The following is a 12,500-nucleotide window of genomic DNA, read 5'->3' on the forward strand; positions in this document are numbered from 1 at the left end:
GACGTACACGATTAAGACGACAATCCCTGGGTTGTTCCCCAGAGCTGTGTACCTATTTTGAAATGCATTTAAATGATTATATCGTAATATTATATTAAATGGCAACTAGAATGTATTCTCTTTACATTTTTTTTAGTAATACAGTAAGATAATAATATAGACATGCAACAAAAACATAGTATATATTTTTGTCTTTTAACAAATGTAATTGTTAGTGTTTAAATCCATGTCACAACCCTTAAAACCTTTGTAATTTACTGAACAAAATATGCCAGTATTCCTGAATTTTTATCTACGGACATGCAACAAAAACATAGTATACATTTTTGTCTTTTAACAAATGTAATTGTTAGTGTTTAAATCCATGTCACAACCTTTGGTTTCCATGTTTCAAAGTTGACGTACTTTAAAACCCTTGTAATTTACTGAACGTAGACAAACACAATGTGCCAGCATGCCTCAATTGTTATCTACAGGCCAAGGCAGATTGGAATCAGTTCTTATTCAAATGTGTTGTTAAAATGTCTCAGATAAGTAAGGAAATGCCAGCTTCGTAAAATGGTTTCTACTGGTACACAGCTTTGGAGAATAACCCCCATATACTAGTTGCCCAACGCATTCTCAGTCTTCTTCTTCTTCAGCGTTCCAGAATGTTCTGGTTACGTGTGAGCTCGTTTGCCCATTTGGGTTCCCCACACTATACTCTGATAGCATAGTCAGCTTCACCCCGCTTTCGTTGAGTAGGCATGCTGGGTATTTTCGTGTTTCCATAACCCACCGAACTCTGACATGGATTACAGGATCTTTTCCGTGCGCACTTGGTCTAGTGCTTGCGTGTATAGTACACACGAAGGGGGTTAAGTCACTAGCAGGTCTGCACATAAGTTGACCTGGGAGATCGGAAAAATCTCCACTCTTAACCCACCAGGCGGCAGCGACCTGGATTCGAACTCACGACCTCCCGATGAGGAGGCCGACGTCTTACCACCACGCCACTGCGCCCGCCCAACGCATTCGGTCCAGCTCTACATGAGGAATGACTGGCGTCTGGGGAACAGTCTTGGTCGATATTATCCAGACGCATGCCCAATCCCCATGGGCTGGTTTTGCCAGGTGAAGCAATTTAGTGACCATTGCAGACGGACGCAGTGGTCTAGTGGACAAGACATTGGCCTCCTAATCGGAAGGTTGCGAGTTCAAATCCTGGTGGGGTAAGTGTGGAGATTGCTCCGATCTCCCAGGTCAACTAATGTGCAGACCTGCTAGCGTCTTGTCCCCCTTCGTGTGTACACGCAAGCGCAAGACCAAGTGCGCACGGAAAAAGATCCTGTCAGAGTTAGGTGGGTTATAGAAACACGAAAATACCCAGCATGCTTCCCCCAAAAGCGGCGTATGGCCGCCAAAATGGCGGAGTAAAAACCGTCATGCACGTAAAAGCCGTGGGAATTTCAGCCCATGATCGAACAAGCAAGCAAGCAAGCAGTGACCATTGCAATTTGCATGAAAGTCAAGGTTCAAGGGTAGCCGTTAAGTCTTCTAGTGGGTAGCGTTTATCAATGAGATAACTGATTGGTGTTGGTTCTCTAATTCGGAGGTAAACCAGGTTGATCTTTCCGTGTGTAATGCAAACTGATTGGTGTTAAATTTCTAATTCGGAGGTAAACCAGGTTGATCTTTACGTGTGTGATACAAACTGATTGGTGTTGGTTCTCTAATTCGGGGAAAATGAGGAAGGCCATTACGTTGTGTGCGATCTTCTTCCACACCGTATAACCGGTTGATACGAAGAAACTACCCACGCTCCGGTTCAATCCATTTCAGCTCTCACGCGGCGGCAAAGCGAGGTGAGTTGCTCCACAAATTGCATCATAACTTTCACAAAAAGACATTTTATCGTATTATTGTTGTTTGCGGTTTAGCATAAGAAGTATGCGTACCATATTCCAGAATTATTTTATTATTTAAATGCACTTGTAAAAGGGGAGCAGAGAATATTGACACATTTCAAGCGTTCTGCGCCAAAATGTTGACTTTTCATTGTTATTATGGAATATTTAATGCAAGTAAAAGATTATAGTCAACGGGAAAGACAAGATTAATCAATTCTTGAAACATGAGTGTACTTTTTGGTCTTTGAAAAGTTGCAATTCGATTACATGTCAAGAAATCGCGTAGCAACCCTACAAATTGTCGGTTGATACTCTCACGCTCGGTAGGGTGAGACTCTCACGCAAAGTTTTTATTCTCTGGTTGAGACTCTCACAAATGATTTTTGCTTTATTTGAGCAAAAAAACAACAACAATTTACTCGTTTATGCAGGCAATCTTTGTTTGTCCGGTATTTTGCCACTGATTCCTGTTCTCCCCCCCCCCCCCCCCCCCCACACATATATACATGACCCCTCTCCCCATCATAGAGTTGTTATGTTCCCTTTTCCCCTATTGTAGTTTCGGCAAACTCGGGGTGTACCGCCTCTTTACAGACAGTATGAGTTGTCATTCATACCCTAATACACCCTTGATAATGTAAATGTCCGAGAAAACCCACACTGTTGCAGATCCTCTGTTATTGGGAAAAACAAGGATCATGGTGATTTTCTTGACATGATTCACTTGAATTTCTGCTTGTTCATGATCAAAAACTATATTTAACTACATTTCTAACTGTATAAGAGGCAGGTTTGGAAGTGGATTGTGGAGTAAATATGTAAACCCGAAATACATGAAGTAAATACTAATACTTTGGCTCGGCTCGTTGATTTCATTAAAAACTCTCCTACTCTTTGTCTTAGTGAAGTTAGTCAGGTCTCTGATCAGATCTTCGTCCTCGCTTGATTTCTTCTTCTTCCTCTTCTTCTTCTTCTTCCGTGGTAGGACTGGGTTCTCTCGAACGTTGAAAAGTCCTGCAGGTTGTCCATACACTTTTGGATTTCTGCCGTTCTGACCCAGTGACTGTGTAAAAAACATATCTCAGTGACGCAACATGCTCTCTCTGACGCTGGTGTCACTCACGTCAGTTTCAATTAAAGTGACAATCACTTTGCCTTTGCCGACTCTGATTCTGAAACAGACCAGATCCGCAAGTCAATCAATGCTTTGTGGATGAATGTTTGCAAGGGAAAACAAGTAAAGGGAAGTAAAAGAATCATCAAGAGAGAGAGAGAGAGAGAGAGAGAGAGAGAGAGAGAGAGAGAGAGAGAGAGAGAGAGAGAGAGAGGTTTTAAACATTAAGAGACAACATAAGAGATGTTGCATCAAATCCAAACAGGTAAACATGCTAAGACATGAAATATTCTCCGTTTTCCATTTGAAAAACTGCGTGAGAGTCGCAACCGAGTATGCGTGAGAGTCGCAACCTTTCAAAATAAAGCAAGCGTGAGAGTATCAACCGGCAATTTGTAGGGTTGCTACGCGATTTCTTGACATGTAATCGAATTGCAACTTTTCAAAGACCAAAAAGTACACTCATGTTTCAAGAATTGATTAATCTTGACTTTCCCGTTGACTATAATCTTTTACTTGCATTAAATATTCCATAATAACAATGAAAAGTCAACATTTTGGCGCAGAACGCTTGAAATGTGTCAATATTCTCTGCTCCCCTTTTACAAGTGCATTTAAATAATAAAATAATTCTGGAATATGGTACGCATACTTCTTATGCTAAAGTGCAAACAACAATAATACGATAAAATGTCTTTTTGTGAAAGTTATGATGCAATTTGTGGAGCAACTCACCTCGCTTTGCCGCCGCGTGAGAGCTGAAATGGATTGAACCGGAGCGTGGGTAGTTTCTTCGTATCAACCGGTTATACGGTGTGTCTTCTGCGTTCGTGGGCTGAAACTCCCACGTACACTCGTGTTTTTTGCACGAGTGGAATTTTACGTGTATGACCGTTTTTTACCCCGCCATTTAGGCAGCCATACGCCGTTTTCGGAGGAAGCATGCTGGGTATTTTCGTGTTTCTATAACCCACCGAACTCTGACATGGATTACAGGATCTTTTTCGTGCGCACTTGGTCTTGTGCTTGCGTGTACACACGGGGGTGTTCGGACACCAAGGAGAGTCTGCACACAAAGTTGACTCTGAGAAATAAATCTCTCGCCGAACGTGGGGACGAACTCACGCTGACAGCGGCCAACTGGATACAAATCCAGCGCGCTATACCGACTGAGCTACATCCCCGCCCACTAGTTGTTGTGTGCGATGATTGTACGGAGTATGTGACAGGAATATTCGTTCGTTCGTTCGTTCGTTCGTTCGTTCTTGGTGAGTTCGTGCATTCGTTCTTTCTATTGTTTCCTATTGTTTCCTATTGTTTGCTTGCTTGCTTGCTTTTATTTGACGTTATATAATCTAAAGATTACGTGTCACTTAAGAATGAATCAAACATGAGTCACACCAGGCCTGAACACCCGCCTTACGTCCTACAGCATTAGCAGCGTTCGGATTCAATCACAGAACCACGCATTTACCCCAGTCCCTAGCGTAACCCCACCTCAGTTAGCGGTCAATAGGGCACACGGTATGGTCATTCCCTAGCGGTCATGTGTCCATTAAATCAAACGGCCACACCTGCTCCGGTCACTAATGGTTTGGATGAACTGGTCAATAATGAATGACGAAATATCTGACCGCTAGCTTGTTTTCGTGACTTTTGACCGATTAATCGGATTTGCTCGGATTTACTATTTTCTTCGTATCGCGCTAGATTTAGCTGATGTGAATGAGGAGGACGGTCGGAAGGCAGGTGGGAGGGCGGGGGGAATGCAAGGGGGGGGGTGTCTTGAAACGAGAAGGATAAGAGGGAGAAAGTCAGGCACAGAGTTACTCAGTTAGTTAGTCTTGCGTTATACGTAGTTCAGTATCTCAAAGAGATTACTACTCTTTCTAAAACTCGTATTTCTGATACAGTGTTTATAGTTGTTGATTTTAAGTTCTCGCTTTATTATTATTTTTTTTTTAAATGTACTCAATATCTTGACGAAATGTATTCCGGTTGACAGGGGGACTGAGAAGGGGACCGATTGGTGTACGCGTGTGCGTACGATCATGCGTTCGTGCGTGCGATCATGCGTTTGTGCGTGCGATCATGCGTGCGTGCGTGCGATCATGCGTGCGTGCACGTAGAGCAATTCCCAAAACACTACTCCATAGATGTTTTGAAATTGGACATACAAATTCTTTCGGGTGATATCTCCTGACATTGTTTTCTTCCTTTTGTGAATAAAAAAAAAACGTTCGAGGATGTCAAATCTGCCTTAAAAAAAAGGTTGAGACGACTCAATCGCTTTACATGTTCCTTTATTTTTTTGCAGAATATTAAATACAGATCTGTGTAGTGTATACAAGCTATTATAGTGTACCGATCGTTCGTCTGATTCATATGCAAGTTTATGTGCGTTATTAATCAGCAGCTTAGGCTACAATAAATCATATTTTCATTAAACTGAACGATTTACAGCAGCAATTAAACTAATGAAGTGCGGTCTGATCCATTGTTTTTCTTTGTATGCGAACTAATTCAACAGAATAATTTAGTGCAGTCATATTCTAATCGTTAACTGTGGTTTACGACCTTGTTTTGGTACGGATCCATATTGATTGAATACATTGCTGCATAGAAGTAATTAACTTAATGACCGCAGTCATGATCAGTAGCTTTGTTTTCTTCGTCAACAGGGCTGTGATGTGTGGATATAACCACTGCGATCACAATCGTCAACAGGGCTGTGATGTGTGGATATAACCACTCCGATCACAATCGTCAACAGGGCTATGATGTGTAGATATAACCACTGCGGTCAACAGGGCTGTGATGTGTGGATATAACCACTCCGATCACAATCGTCAACAGGGCTGTGATGTGTGGATATAACCACTGCGATCACAATCGTCAACAGGGCTGTGATGTGTGGATATAACCACTGCGATCACAATCGTCAACAGGGCTGTGATGTGTGGATATAACCACTGCGATCACAATCGTCAACAGGGCTGTGATGTGTGGATATAACCACTGCGATCACAATCGTCAACAGGGCTGTGATGTGTGGATATAACCACTGCGATCACAATCGTCAACAGGGCTGTGATGTGTGGATATAACCACTGCGATCACAATCGTCAACAGGGCTGTGATGTGTGGATATAACCACTGCGATCACAATCGTCAACAGGGCTGTGATGTGTGGATATAACCACTGCGATCACAATCGTCAACAGGGCTGTGATGTGTGGATATAACCATTGCGATCAACAGGGCTGTGATGTGTGGATATAACCACTGCGATCACAATCGTCAACAGGGCTGTGATGTGTGGATATAACCACTGCGATCAACAGGGCTGTGATGTGTGGATATTACCACTGCGATCAACAGGGCTGTGATGTGTGGATATAACCACTGCGATCAACAGGGCTGTGATGTGTGGATATAACCACTGCGATCAACAGGGCTGTGATGTGTGGATATAACCACTGCGATCACAATCGTCAACAGGGCTGTGATGTGTGGATATAACCATTGCGATCAACAGGGCTGTGATGTGTGGATATAACCACTGCGATCACAATCGGAGACTGTACCTATGATGAGTCTGGGGGTTTAGTACTTTTACCTGGTTGATTTGCAACCGCAGTTGGTATACATCATTACGCAGTAAATAAGATTAAGACATTAAAACATAATGCGTCATGCGCCATTCTTGGACTTAAAAAATGCGACCCTTTGACCAAACGAACCATGGGTTAGGGTAAGGGTTAGGGTTATGGTTAGGTTGTTCACGACCTGATCGATTAATCTCCCCTTGTTAGCGCATGCGCATTGACCGCAATGAGAAGGATTGTTCAGGCAGAGTTTTCAGTTCGTGACACCGGCTCAGTTAGGCTATTAGCACGCGGGTCATGGGGTTCAAATCCAGGCCGGGATGGACACCGGTGTAACACGAGAAAATTACTCCCACGAGATTTTTACTCCGGAGTAAACATTTCGTACGAAAAAGTTACTCCCTTTACGAAAAAAGCACTCCCCCATTTCACGAGAAAATTACTCCCCAAGACAGGTGAGTTCCGAGTAAACATTTCGTACAAAAATGTTACTCCCATGACGAATAAATAACGAATAAATGATTTCACCCAAACACAAATTTAACTTCCCATGCCAGGTGTACGAAATTTTTACTCCCTTGTCCCCTGTTAGTCTTGGTGGTGGAAGGGGTGGAAGGAGGGTAGCGCGACATTCGTGTGCGCGAGATCACTTATTGGCATTGTCCCTTCGCCCGCATCCCATTTTTGCGTACGAGATTTTTACTGGAAGTAAAAAAAATGGGGAGTAAAAATTTCGTGGAGGGAGTAATTTTTTCGTGCCTTGGGGAGTTCTTTTCTCGTACAAAAAGTGTACTCGGAGTAAGAATTTCGTACGAAATATTTACTCCGGAGTAAATTTTTCGTGGAGTAAAAATTTCGTGTTACACCGGTCAACTTAAATTTAAGTGCAGACTCAGAGACGGTATCCATTTTCCCACCACGTGTCACCACTGTGGTTGGTCAAATTACCTCGGTTATTCTGTCATACGTGCAGGCTGCTGAATACACCAAAACACGCATACTCCTTGGTAGCGCAACTCTGATGTTAGTAGCTTTCCACCGAGCGGAAGCGACCCTAATTTCCCAGCGTTGTGGCAATATAAAGTAATGAATATGAAAAAGAAAAAAAACCCACTTCAGACCAGTTTTGTCACAGCAAAATACACCTACCTGAATCGCGAACACAATTGCCTTCAAAGTTTGCATTCAGATCAGTATACCATAAAAAAAAAAAGCACAATCACATTTGAACGAATTTTGGGTAAAACTCACAATACAACTTGATATCGAAAAGAAGCAAGATCGTATTCCTGATGATAAATTCACCTCTGATCAGTAACGTGAAAATCCAGAAATTTGAATGAATTATTCTTTGTAGAACGAAACCTCCTCGAATGAATTATTCTTTGTAGAACGAAACCTCCTCGAATGAATTATTCTTTGTAGAACGAAACCTCCTCGAATGAATTATTCTTTGTAGAACGAAACCTCCTCGAATGAATTATTCTTTGTGGAACAAAACCTCCTCGAATGAATTATTCTTTGTAGAACGAAACCGCCTCCTATGAATTATTCTTTGTAGAACAAAACCGCTGTAGCTGAAGCACTTGTGAGAAGCCGTAACAATCTTCTGCAAGCAAAGACAAGTTTTGAGTTCTTAGTCACAGCAAGCACTCCCGTAAACAAGCTTTCTGCTTCAGTGTGAACTGAAAGATCAGACTCAACAGGGTAAAGTAGTCCGCACGCAGTCCACCGCTGAGCTGTCGAAGACGCAAACTCCAGGGAAAATTTATGAATACACTAATTTCCTACGCGAAGCAGCCCGCATGATGTATGGCAAGCGAACGATCTCATTAAGAGAGATTTAATCTTCCGCAGAAAAACGACTGAAATGTGATACGGTGATAAAGTCAGCAAGACTGTTAATCACACGCTCGTTTCTAAACAGCCGTCTCAACACACGCTTTAGTTCAAGGCTGAACGTGACATGTCTCCGAGGCCAACAACACATTTCGCAATGAACAACAAGGAACTTAGTCGATAAATATCGACAGGGGGCCGACTAATGGTTTAAATGTGAAATGTGTGTATAATAATGGGTGTGGGTCTGAAATGAAGTTAGGTAGTAGTTAACATTTGTTTTGAATAATTATTGGTATTTTGACAATGTGGGTAGCATGGAAATGTAAGCATTTGAATGTAAGTCTTAGGTACCATTGTACCCAGGAAGAGAGACGAGAGATAGGAGTAGGTTGCAATAGCTTTTGTGGTCTTTGAGTTTTGTTTTTGGAAAGACATTGTTAAAGAAAAAGAAGACACTTACAATAATGCAATATTTATTGTGAAAACCAACGATCGTACAAAGAACATGTGAGGCAACATTATGTCTATGATGGTGTGAAGAAAATTAGTTATGATTTATACTATTATTATTTAGACTTGAGACTGAATAGCAAAAGGCGAAGTGTATGTTTTGTGGTGTGAATTGAAACAAAATGAAAAGTGTAAATATCTGGGAAATTGTGGTTTAAAGACTTCGTTATTTCTTGATTGTTATTTACTATTATATTGAAGTGAATAGCAAAACGCTGTATTTGAAATTAGCATGGGATTTATATAAAAAAAATTAACTCTATAAGGACGGATAACTCCTATATGGTTTAGGCAAATGAGGCTAATTAGTATGGAAGAAACACTCATTTTTTCCCCTTGGGGCATTCAAGGCAACAAACAACCACATACATCTGATTTATAATTTAGTGAGACATAAAAAGCTGTATGATAATTTTGTAGTGATTGAAAAAAAGGATACGTTTGAGATTGTTGGCAGGGGTGAGCAAAAGTGTGACCGACTCAGCGCAGAGATGATCGAAGAGATTGCTTCGTAGTCTATCAGTGTTGTGACGTGCGTTGCCCATGGTAACGAGTACATATGTGTGTAGTTGTGGTGTGTGTGTGTTTGCGCGTTGGTTTGGATTATGGGTGTAATTTGTAAAACAGATGTGACAGTAATAATGGAGTTCACATCAGTGAGGTTAGTTTGAAATGGAACACACGCACGTTTTTGAAAAAACAATATGAAATTTTGAACCATGAGATCTTCATTAAATAATAAACTGAACATCAGGAAAACATCAAAGCAATTGTTAATAAGGTTTCAAAAGCTTGACTTACTATGTTAAATAGTGGATTGAAGGCTGAAAACACCATTTACAAATTACATCTGAGATGGGGAGGGCGGGTGGGGGGAGTGCTGAAAGTGTGGATGAGAATTTAAAAAAAAAATGCTGAGTGACAACAGGGAGGTTAAAGGCTGCCCTTTTCGTAGCGTTCATTAATTAATTCCTATTGTTTACATGTGCCAATAATGTTATAAAACTGTACCTAAGGGGATATAATAACAATTGGCTGTAGCTTTCGAACACAGAAAAAATTATTTCAGTATTGCAATGCAAAGTGGTTTTGATAGTGTCGAATGTAAACAGAACAGTCTCAAAGTGAAAGTGGATGTTTTCCGGAAATTGCGAAGTTAACAAGAATACAGAAAAGCGCGCTTTCCTGCTTAGCACAATACGCTACCGCGCTAATCTGGCGTGTCAATAATATCACTACGTTTTGGACGTGGAAGGTGAGCGATTTCCTTCACGCGGGGATTGACGACGCTGTACTGTCTGTGTTGACGGTCTAAAAATAGCCCAACCTCTGCTTTGAGACCCATGTTCACCACCGCCCTCAGCTAATTCAAGAAATCACCCCCCTCCTGCTAGGTACACGTGCACTCAAGTTAACCTTTGCTTTGACCTGTGTGCCAAGAGTCAGATGAGAGAGAGAAAGCGAGAGCGAGAGAGAGAGACACACACACACACACATAGACAGAGACAGACATAGAAAGACAGAAGCGGAGAGACTCAGAGGGAGACACAGACAAAGACATACATACAGAGAGAGAGAGAGAGAGAGAGAGAGAGAGAGAGAGAGAGAGAGAGAGAGAGAGAGAGAGAGAGAGAGAGAGAGAGAGAGAGAGAGAGAGAGAGAGAGAAAAAAAAAATGTTACTGATCTTGTGAGAACGGTTGAGGCCTTGCAAGGTTTTGACGGCAACAATAGTTATTGTAGTTCTCAAAGACTTTATTTCTGTTTGATTTGTAATATGTTGGGAAGACATATTTATCAATTGATCAACAAAATAAAACATAATACAAAACGACACAACATTGTTAAAATCATTATTGGCCAACGTTGAACGTTTACGAAGGCCTCAATCTTCCCGCGCCGTAGACCAGATTAATAGGTGCTTGATTTTGGTATTTTGATTTTACATAACATTAAACCTTTCTTGGGGTTCATGGTCATGGCAACAGCCATAATAATATTATATCATGTATAATATTACATTTCAGCATATGTGAATTACATGTCATCATACCAAACTGTCATACATTTTTATTCCCACATCATTCTGATTGATCACAACCAAACCTACTATCAGTGGACACATCCAAATGCAAGCGCCTGTTCTTGACAACTTGCCACTGATCTAAAAGTATAGATCAGTGCAACTTGCTGGGTCCTTTGCCGCCACAGACACTGTTTGGCCTGTAGGTAAAATGTACAATGTATTTTCTGATTTGTGCACAAAAGCTTTTTTTCTTTTTTTCTTTTTTTTAACATAACAATGTTTAATGTTACTATATGTTTGAAAGACCATGGTCACATTTGTAAAACAAATGTTAAATTAGAAAATAAATAACATTTTGGTTCATGATTTTTTCCTACACCTGTGCTGAAAATAATAAATGAAAATGTTGGTATATTATAAGTCACTCAAATGCAATGTAGAATGAATGGTTTGAGTTTGTTGCGGTTGACCCTGCACAGTTCAACCATATGTTTTTGTTGAACAATTTGTTACACAAACTCAGTGAAAACCAATTTATTTTGCCTTCACCCCTCTCATAGGGTGACGGATTTCACAACTTTCTACTGATGAACAATGTTGCCTTCACCCCTCCCATAGGGTGACGGATGTCACAACTTCCTGTGTACACAAACTGATGACGTATTTCACAACAAAATGGCGCTGCCCATGGTCAACCTCGAAACTATCCGAATGAATGTGGGCCTCCTGGCCCCCATAATCAGCGTACGCTTACGCCCGACCGTTTTTACAATTAGACTTGCAGCCTGATTTCTGCAAATGTCAAGACGAAATACACATCCATGTACACGGTTCCTTGATCTGTGCATGTCTCCTATGTCTATGCCTTCCTGCTTGCCCGTTTGCCTGTCTGTCTGCCTGTTTGTCTGTCTGTCTGCCTGTCTACTTGCCTGTTTGCCTGTCTGCTTGCCTGTTTTCCTGTCTGCTTGCCTGTCTGCCTGTCTGTCTGCTTGCCTGTCTGCCTGTCTGTTTGCCTGTCTGCTTGCCTGTTTGCCTGTCTGTTTGTTTGTCTGTCTGCCTGCCTGTTTGTCTGTCTGCTTGCCTGTTTGCCTGTCTGTTTGTCTGTCTGTCTGCCTGTCTGCTTGCCTGTTTGCCTGTCTGTTTGTCTGTCTGTCTGCCTGTCTGTTTGCCTGTTTGCCTGTCTGTTTGTCTGTCTGTCTGCCTGTCTGTTTGTCTGCCTGCCTGTTTGTCTGTCTGCTTGGCATTTGTCTGTCTGTCTGCCTATTTGCCTGTCTGCGTGTCTACCTGTTTGTCTGTCTGTCTGTCTGTTTACCTGTCCGCCTGTTTGCCTGTCTGCTTGCCTGGGCTTAGCGTTTTGTAAACCTTTATTAGATACAGCGGCAGCGGTTATCGATCCCACATAAAACAATCATTTCGTCAGGCCAACCAGTCAAAGTAAGGACAAATGAAAAAGTAACGAGTTTATGTTGACACAAGAACATTATCAAAAGCTATCAAAACCGGGCAGTTGACT

This window comes from Littorina saxatilis, linkage group LG10 (assembly GCF_037325665.1).
Source record: "Littorina saxatilis isolate snail1 linkage group LG10, US_GU_Lsax_2.0, whole genome shotgun sequence".
Classification (NCBI taxonomy): Eukaryota; Metazoa; Mollusca; class Gastropoda; order Littorinimorpha; family Littorinidae; genus Littorina; species Littorina saxatilis.